The 13857-nt window shown below is 46.5% G+C and overlaps 1 protein-coding gene across 8 annotated transcripts in view; it reads right to left on the bottom strand.

Moving 5' to 3' along the window:
- Positions 1 to 13857, bottom strand: part of MYO6 (myosin VI) — a 362182-nt gene that overhangs the window by 57453 nt on the left and 290872 nt on the right. The gene's annotated exons all lie outside the window — the stretch shown is intronic.

Raw genomic sequence — 13857 nt, forward strand, 5'->3', positions numbered from 1 at the left:
ACAAATCTTGGCCGTGCAAACGACTGACATTAGTGTCTGAAGACGCACTGCAGAGAATTCCTACAACGCAGCCATATTGTGGAGCAGGACGAGGCGCTTCAGACTTTAGCATGCTGTAACCTTGGAAATTAAAACTGCTCAACACAGACACAATATTTCCCACTAAGAGACAGAGATCTTTGACATTTTATCGCTACGAAGTGTAACCTTCCGTGTGCTGCAGATTCCGTCCTACCAGTGATATTGATCACAGTGTTACTTTGGGGGCACGAGACAGAATGATATTACTGGCAATTATCTCCGGGGTTTGTGAAAGTCTGGTTGAATGACGTCATAAACGGTGAAATCCTGCACATAAAAATTAATGATCCGATTACTTTTTTGTCGTTTATGCCGAGTGTATAGGCAGCACAAGAGTTAGCACAGAAGCTGCTACAGATGACACACAATGGCATACAAATTGCCTCTTCGGAAAGGACGAGGGCTTGAACTCCTGTGCCACCTAATGGAAGTAACAATCCTACAAGTCAATATAGACCCTTTGAGGAGCTTTGGCCTCTGATACAGCCAAAACAAATCTCATGCTTTGCACTGAGGAGGTGCAACACCCAGAAACATGTGTCTGCAAATACAGATTCTGGTTTGGCTTTTATCCCAAGTCATGTGGCAAAGCTTGTTGAAGGGTCAATACTGACTTTTAGGATTGCTACTTTCAATAGATGGCACTAAAGTCCTTTTCCTCTCGGACGATTCATATTTAATTTCCCAGAGCGGCACTGCATGGCCTATAAGTCTCTTTACCATGTCAAACATGTAACTTTTCACAATATAAGGGTACCATCATTCCTAGCTACCATTTAAAAAAAGCAAATATTGTGCATATACTTTGTTTAATGGAATCTCGGGATGCCATAGTATCCTCATATGTACTGAGCACGGTGGTTCAGTGGTTATCACTGTTGCTTTGCAGCGCTGGGATCCTGAGTTCAAATCACACCAAGTACAGCATCTGCAAGGATCTTGTATGTTCTCCCCGTGTTTGCGTGGGTTTCCTCCTGGCTCCCTTCACACACCAAAGACATACTGATAGGGAATCTAGATTGTAAGCCCCAATGGGGTCAGTGATAATATCCGTAAAGCGCTGTGCAATTAATGGGACTATAAAAGCAAGTAAAACAGGTAAATATATACTCAATGTATAATCAGCCAAACGGAAGCAAGGTGCCAACCTTTAGGCCTCCATCTAATGATCACCAATAGACATATTTAGCGTGTATATCGGCAGTTTTCCTGATGTTCGCGTGAAATGACACTGAAGTAATTTATCAAGAAAACCAATCTCAAAAAAGGACCCTTGTAAATGGCCACACATCTGCCAATAAACTGATATTATAGCCATTCATTTCAAACAAATAGGTGCCCCAAGTCATCTAGTGTGGCAGTCGCCAATGGCTTTCTAATGTAGAAGTGGGACCAAAGTAGGGATCTGGCCATTATGTCTATGTGGCTTGGATATTTAATAATTTGTTACACAGATGTGACACACCATTTAGTAACCATTCGGAAAAGGTGTAAAAAAATAAATAAATAAATAAATCAAAGTCCCTACATCTTTCCTGCAACCCATCAATATAGACTACATACAGGGGTTGGACAAACCAATGGAAACACCTGGAAACATCAACAAAAGTTAGTTTAATATGGTGTAGTTCCACCTTTTGCTGCGATTACAGCCTCAATTATCAGAGGTATGGATTCATACAAGGTGTGAATTGTTTCCAAAGGAATTATAGCCCATTCTTCAGTTAAAACACCCTCCAGTTCTTTGAGCGACCTTTGCGGCGGAAATCGACGTCTAACTTGAATCTCTAAAATCGGCCATAAATGCTCAATAATGTTGAGGTCTGGGGATTGTGGGGGCCAGATGAGATGCTCAGCTTCATTACAATGTTCCTCGTGCCATGCTTTAACGATTCTAGCTGTATGAATTGGTGCATTATCCTGAAAGATGGCGTTCCTCTCCGGGAACAGTGCTTGAACCATAGGATGCACTTGGTCGACCAAAATGCCTAAATAATCTTGGCTGTTAATTCTTCCATGAAGGGATATCACTGGCCCGGCGGATCTCCACGAAATAGCACCCCAGATCATCACAGAACCTTCACCATGTTTTATGGCTGGGAGAAGGCAGTCTGGATGGAATGCTTCATTCAGCTGTCTCCAAACGTTCACTCGGCCGGAGGTCGGAAATAGGGTAAACGATTCATCTAAGAATATCACATGTTTCCACTGCTCGAGGGACCAATTCTGGAGGTTTCTACACCACTCTAAACGCTTGGAAACATTTGTCATTGAGAGCAGCGGTGTTCGAATTGCAGCTCTTCCATGGAATCCAGATTTGTGCAGCTCCCGACGAACAGTTTTCGTTGAAACTGGGTTCTGTAGGTGTTCATTGAGCTCAGCAGTGATTTTCGGAGCCGTGGTCTTGCGATCCTCTCTCACAATTCGCTTTAGAGTCCGACAGTCTCTCTCAGTCAACTTCGACTTTCGGCCGAACCTGTGCTTTGCTGCGGACGTTTTTCCTTCTCTTTCAAACGCAGTCATTACTTTGGAGACAGTACCTCTTGACACGCCAAGCATTCGGCCACTTTGTTACACTAGCGCCTGCCATACGAGCACCAACAATTTGGCCTCTTTGAAAATCCGAGAGGTCTGCCATTGGTATCAGGTTCTCATCAATGTTCTTACAATTCTGCAAAACAAAGAGTTAATTTACATACACATAACACAAATAACTACAAAACATTACCATATGTCACGGTTTGCATGTTTATAACATGTTCGAAGATTATGATGCCAAAGCGTTAGGTGTTTCCATTATTTTGTCCAACCCCTGTATTTCCGTGCCAGGCTACAGCTTCGACTCCATTCAATATCCTGTGACTGCTCTTCCTTATACTCTGTACTCTGAACACTCCAGCTATTTTGGCTAGTAGAAATAGCATATAATGCAATTCTCTAATATTAATGGCAGAATCCTCAGATCTAAATTATTCTTACCGATAATTTTTTTATTTTTTATTAATCTTAATGCAAACATTTGATTTTGTTTATATTATTAACTTGCCTCCAAAATTAAATCAACTTATGTTTCCAAGCAGAAATGTACTATGATGTACTAGAGACCCCACCCCAGACTGATCCCTGGCGCATATGATCTAGGAGAAGGGTCGTTTGGTCTTTAATCATACAATAAAACAGAAAGATGTGAATCACAGCCATGTCTTGCTCTGTAAAGCTCAGTAATTACATTATTGGGTGTCAGACGTGGAATCTTCAATGAATGATCAAAGTGCACCTGCGCTGCTAAGGGACTACCTCCAAGAGCAGCCAACACGACAAGCCAGCCAGCGAGCGAGCATGCCAAGTGAATTAGTGTCCAAATGTGAAAGGGAGGATGGAGAATGGCGCTGCTCACTTCAGTCTGCTGAACAGAAAATGTTAAAAAGCCTTATGCCTTCAAAAGGATTACTGTAAAAAATACGGAAAAAGACTGAAGCAAATTATAATTACTATAGCGTAAATTAAGGACATCTAATATATAAAGCTCTGTGTGTGTGTGTGTGTGTGTGTATGTATGTATGTATGTATGTCCGGGATTGGCATCCGCACCGTCGCAGCTACAGCCACAAAATTTTGCACAGTCACATGTCTGGACCCCGAGAGCGTCATAGGCTATGTTGTGAGGCAAAATTTTAACCCCGCGCATTCCAATTCACCAAACAATTTTGCCCCTATCTACATAATGGGGAAAAAGTGCATGTATATATTGGCATCTGCACCGTCACAGCTACAGCCACAAAATTTTGCACAGTCACACGTCTAGACCCCGAGAGCGTCATAGGCTATGTTGTGAGGCGAAATTTTAACCCAGCGCGTTCCAATTCACCAAACAATTTTGCCCCTATCTACATAATAGGGAAAAAGTGAAAGGAAAAGTGTTGGAGGCAAATTGACAGCTGCCAGATGTGAACAAGGTGGACTGAAAGAATGAGAGCGATGGCGCCAAAGAGTATATACCGTACAGTTGCTAAGGTGGGGCCCTGACATTGGATACTCACAACACACGGGGATATGAACACACACACAAAATGCGCCACACACTACCACGTGCTTCAACACGTATACCACCCTCAGCACACATTTCACCACACATTCACCAACCTTGCCACATAAAATTTGAAACACAAAAGTCGCCACTCAAAATTCGCCACGCTGTCCCAGAGCTGTTTAAAAGATGAAAAATGAGCTGTGATTGGTTGCTATCAGCAACAGTTTTCCTTGTAGACAGTTGTGGTAACTGAGGCCTATTATTCTTATCATTTCTATGGTGTTATCGTCCGTCTGTACAGCTGGAAATAACACAATTTATTACCATGCCAACACAGACCACCCTCTGACACAGACTGCAGGGGGAGCCCAGTATCACACAGGATAGGATTAGATACAGGGCTCAGCAGTCAGCATCACACAGGATAGGATTAGATACACAGCTCAGCAGGCAGTATCACACAGGATAGGATTAGATACACGGCTCAGCAGTCAGTATCACACAGGATAGGATTAGATACACGGCTCAGCAGTCAGTATCACACAGGATAGGATTAGATACACAGCTCAGCAGTCAGTATCACACAGGATAGGATTAGATACACAGCTCAGCAGTTAGCATCACACAGGATAGGAATAGATACACGGCTCAGCAGACAGTATCACACAGGATAGGATTAGATACACGGCTCAGCAGACAGTATCACAGAGAATATGATTAGATACACGGCTCAGCAGTCAGTATCACACAGGATAGGATTAGATGCATGGTTTTTATCTGCAATATAATCATTATAATTTGTTATAACTAACCACAGTTGGTTACTATGCCCAGGCAACGCCGGGCTCTTCAGCTAGTACTAAATATAGTGGAATTTGTAATTCACTAAAACCATCCCAGGAGCTATGTTGGCTTCCTCAGGTGGTCTAACAATAAGAAGTGACTTAGAGAAAACTCCACGAAGCTTGACGTATACTGGCAAGTGAGATGCTAGGACTTAAGATTAAGAAATATTCCACAATGAATGCAACCAGCACCGCATTAGAGACAGGAAGGCGGCAGAGCACTTGTATGGGAGAAATGGTAGGAAATCTCAGTGAAGTGGTCCAAATTTGTCACATTTGTCATGTGTGCCTGTTGAGAGCCATCAATGTTTTTCATGGATCGCACTTCTAAGGCTGGTTTCACATTAGCGCTTTTTAAGCGCACGCACGGCCGGGGGTAGCTCCGCCCCCGAGCCGGCTCTCTGCCCGGCGTGCCCGCCCCTTGCTTGTAGCGCCGCCTCCTAGCGCACAGCGGCGCCTGCGATCGGCGCACCCTATCTTTAGCATAGGGTGCGCAGATCGTGCGCAGGCCATGCGCTAGTTGCGCTTTGACCTGCGCTGCGCACTTTTGACGGTGCGCCGTGCGCGCCAAAATCCGAAAAGTTTGATTTTGGCGCGCACGGCGCACCGTCAAAGGTGCGCAGCGCAGGTCAAAGCGCAACTAGCGCACGGCCTGCGCACAATCTGCGCACCCTATGCTAAAGATAGGGTGCGCCGATCGCAGGCGCCGCTGTGCGCTAGGAGGCGGCGCTACAAGCAAGGGGCGGGCACGCCGGGCAGAGAGCCGGCTCGGGGGCGGAGCTACCCCCGGCCGTGCGTGCGCTTAAAAAGCGCTAATGTGAAACCAGCCTAATATATACTTACCTTGTAATGTCTTCACATCCTGTTCCGTCCATATGTGTCCGGATCCCAGAATTCCAAGTGGCTGAAGTTCACCGACCGCCATATTGGGACACTCAAGTGATGGGTGTCTAAATATGGAAACACCACACACACTGTATACCTCGTACGCGCCACACACACACACTGTACATGAGGGGAGAACACATCACAGGAAGGAGAGAGACAGCAGACAAGGGGGATAGCACATGGGGTAGACAGGTCAAAGAAGATACAGCAGACAGGAGAAGTCAGCACATGGGGAAAGAGAGAGTAGATAGGTGGGTGAGCACATGGGGGGAGAGATTCTCAACACTGCAAAGCCTGCCCCCATCGTGACATTACCGCCCTCCGATGCAATAGCATAGGGCCTGCATCTAGTGAATCTATAATAGTGAATGGTGGACATTTACATGGTTCTGTGCAAAATTGCCGAGAAAGTATTAAGTTACGTACCGGTAACGGTATTTTTCGGAGGCCCATGACAGCACCACGAGAGAGGGGATCCGCCCTATAGGAACAGGAAACCTACAGATACAAAAGGGCGGCACCTCTCCCACGCATCAGTTGGATTACAGAGCTTGAGAGGCTACCATGGTTAGTACACAACATATGATATATACAACCTATCTACCCTATTTAACAGAATTATTTCATACCATCTCCCACATAAGGTGATTCTATGAACAATCTTCTAAGGAGTGCACCCCTATATGTGAACAAGGGAGGGAACGAAGGGTGCTGTCATGGGCCTCCGAAAAATACCGTTACCGGTACGTAACTTAATACTTTATTCGGACTCCCATGACAGCACCACGAGAGAATTACAGAGATGTAAACTAACTTAGGGAGGGACTACAGCCTGCAGCACCCTTAGCCCGAAGGTGAGGTCTGAGGAGGCACCCATGTCTAATCGATAGTGGTTAAAAAAGGTGGAAGGAGATGACCAGGTGGCCGCCTTACATATTTGATCAATTGATACTCCAGATCTCTCCGCCCAGGATGATGCCATGGCCCGAGTGGAATGTGCCCTCAGGTTCTGTGGAGCCGGACCGCCACCTGCTGTGTAGGCAAGAGAGATAGCCTCCCTAATCCACTTTGCTAATGTGCGTTTTGATACTCTGTATCCTTTCCTGGAACCTTGGAAGGATAGGAATAATGCGTTCTCCTTCTTCCAAGGATCCGTGGCTGCTAAATATGTCAGTAAGCATCTTCTAATATCTAACGCCTGGAGTTTCTGCTCTTTAGGGTTGGTTGGGTTAGGGAGGAAGGAAGGCAGAACTATCTCCTGTGTCCTGTGGAATTGTGTTGCTACCTTGGGAAGGTATGCTGGATCTGGCCTTAGGATTACTCTATCCTGTAAGAACTCTGTGTAAGGAGGCAATCTGGAAAGTGCCTGTATATCGCTCACCCTACGTGCGGATGTTATTGCTACCAGGAATGCTGTCTTAAGAGATATAATCTTTAGTGAGGCGGAATCTAAAGGTTCAAACGGACTTTCTGTCATGGCTGTAAGGACTAAGTTTAAGTCCCACGGTACGCATCTGTCTTTGTGTATAGGTCTCGATCTGGCCACTGCTCTGATGAACCTTGCTACCCAATAATCTTTTGCAATATCAGCTGCAAACAGGGCCCCTAAGGCTGAAACTTGTACTTTTAGCGTACTTGTGGAGAGACCCAATTAGAAAACCTTTCTGGAGAAATTCCAGAATATGTTTCGTGGGAATTCCATCTCTGATGTCAAAGTGAAAGGTGGATAGGAAGCGTTTCCAGGTCCTAGCATAAATATTAGTGGTGGTTAATTTTCTGCTTCTTAGGAGGGTGTCAATTAAGTTCTTGGAGAACCCTCTATTTTTTAATAGTGACCTTTCAAATACCACGCCGTCAAATGAAGTCCCGCTACTTGTGGGTGGCTGACTGGCCCCTGGTAGAGGAGATCCGGAAGGTTCGGCAGTACCCAGGGATCGCCTACCGACATGGTCCTCAACCACGCGAACCAGGTCCTCCTGGGCCAAAAGGGGGCAATCAGTATGACTCTTGCCTGATCCTCTGATCTTCCTGACTACCAGGGGAAGAAGATTCAATGGTGGGAAGGCGTATGCCAGAGAAAAGTCCCATCTTATCAGTAGGGCATCCACCGCCAGGGGATTTTCCCTTGGGTTCAGAGAGCAGAACAATCTTTCTTTTCTGTTTTTTCTGGTGGCAAAGAGGTCTACCTCTGGCTGGCCCCATCTGCGGACAATCTGGCGGTAAATATCTTTGTTCAAAGCCCATTCTCCTTGTCTTAGAGCCTTGCGGCTTAAAAAGTCTGCTCTTACATTGTCCTTTCCGCTGATGTGGAGCGCGGTCAAAGATAGACAATTTCTCTCTGCTATCTGGAGGAGCCGTTCTGTTATCTGCATCAGAGCGCTGGAGCGGGTTCCACCTTGGTGGTTGACATATGCTACCGCTACCTGGTTGTCCGAGTGTATCCTCACATGATGGCCCTGCAGGTAGATAATGAGTTTCTTGACTGCCCGCTCTATCGCCAATAGTTCTCTCTGGTTGGATGAGATTTCAGAATTAGAATCCCACTGGCCCTGTACCACTATGTCCCCCATATGGGCTCCCCAACCAAAGGAACTTGCGTCTGTGGTTATAATACGGGTTATCTGTGTTATCCAGGGCACCCCTGACGCTAGGTTCTCGCTCTCAAGCCACCATCTCAGTGATGTAACAGTTGAGGGGCTTAGACACATCCGACCTTGTAAGGAGCCTTCAAGGGCCCTGCTATTAATCAAGACGTCGTTTTGAAGGGTTCTGGTATGGAACTGTGCCCACCTTACTGCTGGGATGCATGAAGTTAGAGAACCTAACAGGGACATGGCCTGTCTGAGGGTCATAGATGGATTATCCATTGCCCGTAGAACCTGCTCCTGTATCTTTTGTAATTTATCTAGTGGTAGCAGGCACCGCTGAGTGTCTGAATTTAGTATCAACCCTAAAAATTTCTGTATTTTTAAGGACTGGAGTCGGGATTTCTCGTAGTTTAAAATCCATCCCAGGTTTTCTAACCTGGATCTAGCTTTTTCTATCTGGGATTTACAATGACCCACCGATTTTCCTACAATCAAGAAATCGTCTAAATATGGAATGATTAAGACGTCAACCTCTCGTAAGTGAGCCATAACTTCGGCCACTAACTTTGTAAAAACCCTGGGTGCTGCTGAGAGACCAAAGGGAAGGGCTCTATACTGAAAATGACGTATTGTGCCCTCTACTGAAACTGCCACCCTCAGGAACTGCTGGAAGTCTGTATGGATAGGTACATGATAGTACGCGTCTTTCAAATCTATGACTGCCATAAAACAACCTTTAAACAATATTTTTATTGTTGTATTAATGGACTCCATTTTGAATTTATGATTAATCAAAAACTCGTTAAGGGAACGAAGGTTTATAATCGTTCTGAATGTGTTATCAGGTTTCTGGATTAGAAACAGGGGAGAGTAAAACCCTCTTCCTCTTTCAGCCTCTGGAACCTCTACCAGAACATTTTTCTGACATAGGCTCAAGACTTCCGCTTCTAAAGCCGCTTGTTCGAGATGAGAAGATCTTAAGGGGGTCAGTTTAAAGGTGTCCCGCGGGATCTGGGTAAATTCCAACCTAAGCCCGGTGGATATTACCTTACGCGCCCAGTCACTATTCGTAATCTGTGACCATGCCGGGAAGAAGGATGACAGTCTACCCCCTACGGGAACCGCTAGTCATTGATTTGGTTTCTTTTGATCTCTCGCCGAGCGTGTAAACATATAGCCCGTACCTCGTCTCCTTCTGTCTTCCCATCTGGGTCGATCTCTAACAGGCGAAGAGTTGCGCCTTCTCCCCTGGCCAAATCTCCTTCTACCAAATGGGCGACGGTAGGACGCTGATGAAAGGTTTGGGAACCTTTTCTTGTCGTCCCCCGCCTTTTCAAGCAGCTCGTCTAGGACAGTTCCAAACAAATATTCGCCCTCACATGGAATCGCACAGAGCTTTGCTCTGGACTGGATGTCTCCCTGCCAGCACTTTAGCCATAGGGCTCTGCGAGCTGCGTTAGAGAGACCTGCTGCTCTGGCGGCCATTCTCACTGCATCCGCTGAGGCATCTGCCAGGAAGGCTGCTCCCTCTTGGATGGTCGGTAGGGCCCCAAGAATTGTCTGTCTTGATGTACCCTGTTTTAGTTGTGACTCCAACTGGTCCAACCAGACCATCATGGACCTGGCCATGCACGTTGAAGCCACTGATGGTCTTAAGGACCCGGCCGCCATCTCCCAGGTGTTTTTCAGGAAAGTATCAGCTTTCCTGTCTAAGGGATCTTTAAGGGATCCCATGTCCTCAAAGGGGAGCGAGGATTTTTTTGATGCCTTCGCAATGGCAGCGTCTAATTTGGGGGCTCTGTCCCAAGAACTTACTGCCGGATCGTCGAAGGGGTATCTCCTTTTGAGGGCTGGTGGTAGCGACCCTCTTTTGTCCGTTTTTTTCCACTCTCTGTGGATCAGATCCTGTATCTTTTGATTTAACGGAAAGACTCTCCGCTTCCTCTGTTCCAGCCCACCGAACATGACATCCTGCATGGATAAATGGGGCTTAGGCTCCTCTACCTCCATTGTCCCTCTGACTGCTTTGACCAGCTTGTCTACCCGGTCAAGAGGCAGACAAAATCGCCCCGAGTCCTCTTCTCCTGAGGAGGACGAGGGAGATGAAGCCTGGGAGTCTCTGCTTTTTCTCCACTCTACCGAGGAATCAGACTCCGCCGGGACCTCGCCCCTTAGACTTTGCGACTGAGACAAGGGCTTTAGGGTTTCCCTCATTTCTACCCTGACAATGTCTCTCAAACTCGCCGCTACTGCAGGCGACTCTTCTGCCACCGTCTGCTGAATACAGGGGGGGCACAATCTTTTGAGGCACGCGTCCGGTAATGGGCATGCACAGAGTGCGCATTCCCTATGCTTATTTTTATTTGTAGCTTTTTTTCCCTAGAAAAAGAAAAACACAGAAGGGGGGTCCCGTCACTGAGTGAACTTTCACGAAGATCACTTACCAGTGCCACAATCAAGTACCGGAGAACGAGGGGGATTTCTTTCGGTCGATGCTCCTGTCTGCCTGGAGGAGCTCTTACGAGTGGACTGGTCACTTCTTCCCACATTACTGTCACGGGACCCTTTCTTTTTCTGTTTGACCTGCCGAAGGTCATCCAGGGGCGGCAGTGATGTTTGCCGCTGCTGCCCTTGCTTCTGCCGCTGCTGCTGCTGCTCTCGATCGCTTTCCATTACCACTGCTGCTGCTGCACACTGCTGCATGTAGTAATGTGGCCAAGGCAAGGAACCCTGCCCGGGTCCCGCCTAAATACCCCTCCTCCGGTCAGCAGTATCCATGCCGCGCCCCTCCCCCCCCCTTAACGGAGCTCCCTACCCCAGCTGGCGCCCGACCCCGCGCCATCGGTGTTTCCGATGGGCGCCACCATCTTGGAATCGCCGCGCATGCGCAGTAGCGCGCTGACCCGGAAGCGCCTCCTCCGCCCGCCCCCTGACGTCACCGCTACCCCAGAAACGCCGGAAGCCCCGCGGGACGCCCGGGAGCTCCGGAGCAGCGCCCGGTCGCAGCCCCCTGCACAGCGCTGCCAACCTATCTGCGCCGCCGGAGCCGGGAATCCCCGGGGGGGGTATACTTACCGGCAGCGGCTTAATTCCGGAGACGGACATCCTCCGGACGCCGCTCCCTGCTGTCCACGCCACCGCCGTGACACCTTCCAGGAAATCCGAACCAGGCCGAGGTAGGAGACCCCCTCGCTACCGGTGTCGGCTGGCCGGCCTGGGATCCAATTCTTCTGTAGGATCCCGTCCCCTCAGGAACAGGAAACCAACTGATGCGTGGGAGAGGTGCCGCCCTTTTGTATCTGTAGGTTTCCTGTTCCTATAGGGCGGATCCCCTCTCTCGTGGTGCTGTCATGGGAGTCCGAATAAATATTCGATTTTGATCAGAATGTCAGACACCAAACACTGATGGTAAAAACATACACTGACCAAACACTGATGGTAAAAACAGTCACTGACCAAACACTGATGGTAAAAACAGACACTGACCAAACACTGATGGTAAGAAATGACACCGACCAAACACTGATGGTAAAAACAGTCACTGACCAAACACTGATGGTAAAAACAGACACTGACCAAACACTGACGGTAAATACAGACACGGACCAAACATTGATGGTAAAAACAGACACTGACCAAAATCCTGATGACAAAAAAAAACATTGATGAAACTTGGATGAATTGTCTCGTACTAGAAAATCATAATCTATTCAGCTGCAAAAGCCACAAGGAATTGTGACCATCTCGGCAGTCACCTTTGATCTAAGGCCCTCATACACATTAAACTAAAGTTGGTGGGATTGACCTACAATCTAATGTGTATCGAGTGCTTTCCAACTCTCCCCAAAAGAGAATATTAAGGAAGGTAGGGGTTTGGCAGTCTGAATTTAAAAGCCTAACCATTTTGTTCTTCAGCAACTAAGTAGCTGCCAGGGCTCTACAGCAGCCACTTTCTCTGCTGGCCCCTTTGACAACACATGAAGGCTCGGCCGTCAGCTACTTTATTGCATGACCAGCTCTAGTGTCTGTACATTTGATGATAAATAGCTCACTTGATTGCTCGTCCTGATAGAATGAGTGCTGATCATCAGTTCCGGAGAATTCCAAATTCAAATGGAATGAATAGAACTGTAATTCCTGCTTTCTAAACAATGACAGTCAGCACAAAAAAAAAAACATCAAACCTATGGAAATATATATATATTATCCAGTTTTAGCTGCAGTTTTCATACTGTTCGGCCAATTCTTACATTTTGGGTGGAAGGCCTCTTTAACAAATGTGGGAAACTCTAAATTCAGTTTGCATAATAGAAAAAGAAGCTTTCTACTCTATTGTAAAAGCCAAGTATACAAGCGGCACAGGTGGAGGGAGAAGGAGAAGCTGATCGACTTCCTTTTCCACTGATGATGGTTTACAAATGGAATTAGGCTGATTAGCAATTAGACTCCGGCATTATGTCAAATTGCACGTATGCAGTCAGTTCGGTGTTAACGCTGCTTCAATGGAAAGTAGAAAACAAGCACAGCTGCTCTAGTGATCTGCCAGCAGCTTTCCGTGCAGCTGTGTACGGGACGACTGCGCGTTACATTTCATGACTCCTCATCTGGCACACTAGATGCATCTTACCAATCCGAGAGTATAGAAGTGATCTCAGCTCTACTCATCCGAAGCAAACAAACGGATAAATGGCTAGCTGCTGACTACCAACCTGTACCTCCTGAACCAGGATCACGGGCCCGGCTTTCCATCTTTTATACTAAGCCCTCTTAAGTGGAGGATGTTCAAATAGATACAGGCTCAAAAGGGTAAAAAAAAAAATGATTATGACCAGCCTGCATCATGTCTACTGAACAGTAACTGGGTTAGACACATATATGGATCATAGACCCTCGATTAGTAAGGTTCAACCTTTGGCAAATGCCAGGGGAGTCGAAACTAATGTAGAGTGTCAAGATCTACTAAAGCAAATGGTGGCAAGACACGGAAGACTAAATGGCTCATCCTGGCCTTTTAAAACTGTTAGGAGACTAGAAATCCTTTAATGTAAAACACTTAAAATCAGACCAAAGATAACTTCTTCACTGTACTGGACCTTCAGCCTGTACACTGGAAACCCACTAACAGAAGAAATATAATCTACTGGTACAAAATAAAGTTATAGAAACCGTGAGAGACCGAAAAATACGGTACTTTCTGAAATAGAAACAAAGTGACAGCGCGTCAAATTTTCCCCGACACCCTCACCGGCATGAATCATTCCAAGCACAGTAGGCATATTATCTGTGATGAGGCTTTTTTATGAGCATTATTGAAATTTACATCTTTTTACACAATTACAGACTGCAAGTAACCTGCCAAAGAATCTGAGGCAGGAAGTGTGAAAAATACTCATTTATTTCCTTCCTCATGCAAGTCTATTTTGCA

The sequence above is a fragment of the Dendrobates tinctorius genome, unplaced genomic scaffold, assembly GCF_039654945.1.
Source record: "Dendrobates tinctorius isolate UK_male_01 unplaced genomic scaffold, ASM3965494v1 ptg000024l, whole genome shotgun sequence".
Classification (NCBI taxonomy): Eukaryota; Metazoa; Chordata; class Amphibia; order Anura; family Dendrobatidae; genus Dendrobates; species Dendrobates tinctorius.